Raw genomic sequence first — 5,034 nt, 5'->3', positions numbered from 1 at the left:
ATAGTGGAAAAAGACCAAACCAATGTCCCCGTCTGTATAGTTTAGAGCACATTTTGAGGTTGTAGTGTTTAATAGCCTGATGGCTGTAGAGAAAAAGCTGCTCCTGAACCTGGACGTTACAGTTTTCAGTCTCCTTTCCCATGGCAGGAGTAAAGTGAGAGCAGGAGTGACCAGGGTGGTGTGGGTCTCTGATGATGCTGGCCGCGTTTTTAAGGCAGTGACTCCTGTAAATCCCTTCAAGGTGGGGAGGTCAAAACCCTTGATGGACTGGGCAGTGAGCAAGAAGATGTGGTATGTAGATACAGCAACTGAAAGGAATAAACGTGTTTCTATGACTCATTTGCATCCATCGGGGAACGGACGAAGGATAAGAATGTTGGGTATTTATAATGGGATGATAATGTTATCCCACACATTAGGGACAATTTACATTTATACCAAGCCCATCAACCTACACACCTGGATGTCTTTGGAGTGTGGAAGGAAACTGAAGACCTCTGAGAAAACCCACACAGGTCACAGTGGAACGTACAAACTCCATACAGACACCATCCATACTCAGGATTGAGCCCAGGTCTCTCTCTGGCGCTGTAAGGCAGCAACTCTACCGCTGCGCCACTATGCTGCCCCGAGTTTAATGAATGCATTTGGCAAACTTTGTTCCTTAATTCTTTTGGCTATTCTTAAAGAAGGGCCTCCTCCCTGCACTGAAGCACCAGAAGAAAACACTGCTGCAATGACGTTGTCACATCTTGAGGTTGGCAAGGGATCAGGTACTTGATTCATTGCTGGGAAGGTTGGTAACTGGCATCCAATTGAGCGAGTGGGCTTGGATTGTGTGGCAGGGAATGTTCAGTCTCCAGCATTGAATGATTTGTGCAATAAATAGGTAAATACTTAAAAATAATTTTAAAATTATTTTTGGCCTAAGTCGGCCAACTCAGGAATAGTAGTAATTTAAATTACAGCTAGGCACTTTGTATAATTCAAGTACATTTTAAGAATAATAATTTAAATGATATCCAATGGCAGAAGTGAACTCGGTTGTATATTAAGGCTGCAATCCAACACAAATATACCCATGCTATACACTACCTCCGTTGTTCCCAATGACCAAATGCTTTCAGCCTGAAAGGAAATATTTTTGCCTCCTGGCATGAAGCAGTAAAGGAGTCACTGAGTTCAAAGGTACATTATCAGCTCATTGATAACGTTGAAGGGAAATCTACATCATCACAGCCAGGAAAAAAGTTGTTTCATAACTCATTTGCAGTGTCAACAAACAGTTTAGTTTAGTTTAATGTAAAGATACAGAGGGGAAACAGGCCCTTCAGCCCACCGAGCCCGTGCCGACCAGCGATCCCCGGACACTAACGTTATCCTGCACACACTAGGGACAATTTACAATGAAACCAAGCCAACTAACCTAAAAACCTGTACATGTTTGGAGTGTGGGAGGAAACCGGCCATCCTGGAGAAAACCCACGCAGGTCACGGGGAAAACATACAAACTCCACACAGACCAGCGCCCATAGTCAGGATCGAACCCGGGTCTCTGGCACTGTAAGGTAGCAACTCTACCGCTGCACCACCGTGCCACCCCTCAGTTCTGGGCTAAGATTTGAGCTTGGAGGAGCTGAATATTCTTCTGTGCAAATGACTTCAATCTTATTTTTGGTTTAAAGTTGCGTGCAGCTGCCTAACTAATTTTCAGAAAATCCGCGAAATCACGTGTTTGAAAAGTCGAACCGATAGTTGAAAATCTCAAAATGATAATTTGGTTGGAAGTGGGTATTAGGGGCTATATTAGCAAGAGGCAATAAGACAGGATCTAGCTGAGGGTTGGATCGGGTATAAGGGGCTATCGAAGAAGGGCAACGTCATCTATTCCTGCTCTCCAGAGATGCTGCCTGACCCGCTGAGTTACTCCAGCTTTTTGTGAATATCTAGGGACTACTCCCTGTCGTATTTTGTAATCTGGAATGTTATTGTGTCTAATGGGACCATGAGGTGGCCTGTTCCCTGTTCTTGGGTGCCAGCAGGATGAGGCTATCCTCTCCAGTGAAGCAGCCTGGTTTATACAGGGGCCAAGAATAGCTCAGCTTCAGCCAAATTACCACCATCTGTATGCAATAAAATGCCATTTACTGTGCTGATATTATTCATGCTTCTTTGCCACCTTTAGGTTTAGGCTCCTCATAGTCATGTGCAGAGGTACAGAGAGAAGCTTTGTTCTGCTTGCTACTGTATCTAAACAGAACAGATAATACTATACATCGACATGAGAGAAATAGATCGGGTAGATGCACAGAGTCTCTTGCCCAGAGTAGGAGAATCGAGGACCAGAGGACATAGGTTCAAGGTGAAGGGGAAATGTTTTAATAGGAATATAAGGGGTAACTTTTTCACACAAGGGTAATGGTTGTATGGAACAAGCTGCCAGAGGAGGTAGTTGAGGCAGGGACTATCCCAACGTTTAAGAAACAATTAGACAGGTACATGGATAGGACAAGTTTGGAGGGATATGGACCAAACGCAGGCAGGTGGGACTAGTGTAGCTGGGACATGTTGGCTGGTGTGGGCAAGTTGGGCTGAAGGGTCTGTTTCTACACTGTATCACTCTATAACTCTAACGCTATCAGGTCAGGTTCAAGTATAATAGGTAGTGCAATGGGGAAGATACAGAGTGCAGAATATATTTCTCAGCATTGTGGCGTAACAGGTCCAACAACAGTCTGCATTAGTGGACGTGACGAATCAGACAGTTCCATAAGCTAGGATACTCCCTGATTCACTTCAACCTCTCGTTGGTTGTGTTAATCATTCAATTGCCTGTGGCTGGATTTATCAAAACACGTCCCAGCTTGAAAATCCTAATGCAAGCTTCTGTGATGGAAAATAAATTGAGTTTAGTTTAGATCTTTACTCAGAGAGTGGTAGCGGTGTGGAATGAGCTTACAGTGGAAGTGGTGGAGGCAGGTTCGTTGGTATCATTTAAAAATAAATTGGATAGGCATATGGATGAGAAGGGAATGGAGGGTTATGGTATGAGTGCAGGCAGGTGGGACTAAGGGAAAAAAGTTGTTCGGCACAGACTTGTAGGGCCGAGATGGCCTGTTTCCGTGCTGTAATTGTTATATGGTTATATGGTTAGTTCAGGTAGGAGGAACTGCAGATGCTGGTTTACACCGAAGATAGACACAAAATGCTGGAATAACTCAACGCATCAGGCAGCATCTCTAGACAAAGAAATAGGTGACGTTTCAAGCCAAGACCCATCTTCAGGCTCAGTTTAGTTCAGGGATACAGCGCGGCAACCACGCCGACAAGCGATCCCTGTACACCAGCACTATCCTACACATTGGGAACAATTTACTACAAAGCTGTATGTCTTTAGAGTGTGGGAGGAAACCGGAGCACCCGGAGAAAACCCACAAGCTCACAGGGAGAACAGGGAAACTCCATACAGACAGCACCTGTAGTCAGGATCATACCCGGGTCCCTGGCGCTGTAAAACAGCAGCATTACCGCCCTTAGTTCTGTGTCTGCTCATCGAGTGATGGGAAAACCATTCTAAAGTAATGAATAACTGAGCACAAAGTGAAGGACATGTCAGTGACAATGTTATGTGAGCGAGCATTCTCTCTACAAGTTACCCAAAGGACAGCTGCCTGGTGTTTATCAGTATAACAGGTCAAGGCCTGTGATGAGCGTTTGTCGGCACTGGGCCTGTAGTCGCTGGAGTTTAGAAGAATGAGGGGGACCTCATTGAAACTTACAGAATAGTGAAAGGCCTGGATAGAGTGAATGTGGAGTGGATGTTTCCACTAGTGGGAGAGTCTAGGACTGGAGGTCACAGCTTCAGAATTAAAGGATGTTCTTTTAGGAAGGAGATGGTGAATCTGTGGAATTCTTTGCCACAGAAGGATGTGGAGGCCACAAGTCAGTGGATACATTTAAGGCAGAGATAGACAGGTTCTTGATTAGTACAGGTGTCAGAGGTTATGAGGAGAAGGCAGGAGAATGGGGTTAGGAGGGAGAGATAGATCAGCCATCATTGAATGGCGGAGTAGACTTGATGGGCTGAATGGCCTAATTCTACTCCTATTCCTTATGACCTTATGGGGAGGAAGCCCGATGAGATGTTGCTACTCAGTTGGAACAGAGTACAGATGTCAGTGAGCTGCATCATGGTATTTGGAAGGGAACATCGTTCTATGTTTTTGGAGTCACACTCAGTCACTTTTGAGACACGGTGAACTTTTTTTCAACTCTAAAATGTGATAGCAAGAGTATCTTCATTAGGTATCAGAATAGTAGAATAACGTCACAAGGTTAAGTGAATCACGTGTAATCCCTGATATGCCCTTGCCTTCAGAGCAAAACACAAAGCACTGGAGGAATTCAGCAGCTCTGGTGGCATCTGGGGAGTGAGTGACAGACACCATTTCAGGTTGGGAGACTCCTTCATACTTTGGGTTGAGAAACGTTTCAGTCTGAAGATGAGTTCTGACCTAAAAAGTCCCCTGTCTATTCCCTCCCTAGATGCTGCAGGATCTGACCCGTATAAGATCATAAAGGGAAAAAATAGGTTGAATGGACAGTCTTTTACCCAGAGTAGGGGAATCAAGAACCAGAGGACATAGGTTTAAGGAGAGAGGGGAGAGATTTAAAAGGAACCTGAGGTACAATGTTTTTACACAGAACGTGGTGGGTATATGGAACAAGCTGTCAGATAAGGTAGTTGGATAGTGGATGTGTGTGGATAGTAAGGTGTGTGGATAGGAAAGAGTTAGAGGGATATGGGCCAAATGTGGGCAGGTGGGACTAGGCAGAGGGGGAATTTTGGTTGTCATGGGCGATTTGAGCCAAAGGGCCTGTTTCAATGTTGTATGACTGTAAGACTTTATGACTAATTAAAGCTGTTAACGTGGGAGACTTGAACGCTTGAATGAGTTCTTGCTTGATGATAAACTTGGCTCAATCTGCCTAGACCTACATGATCTCCCACTTGCCAAATACATTAACTCCCCT

The sequence above is a fragment of the Amblyraja radiata genome, chromosome 2 (genome assembly GCF_010909765.2).
Source record: "Amblyraja radiata isolate CabotCenter1 chromosome 2, sAmbRad1.1.pri, whole genome shotgun sequence".
Taxonomy (NCBI): domain Eukaryota; kingdom Metazoa; phylum Chordata; class Chondrichthyes; order Rajiformes; family Rajidae; genus Amblyraja; species Amblyraja radiata.
Note: the sequence above shows the minus strand (reverse complement) of the source record.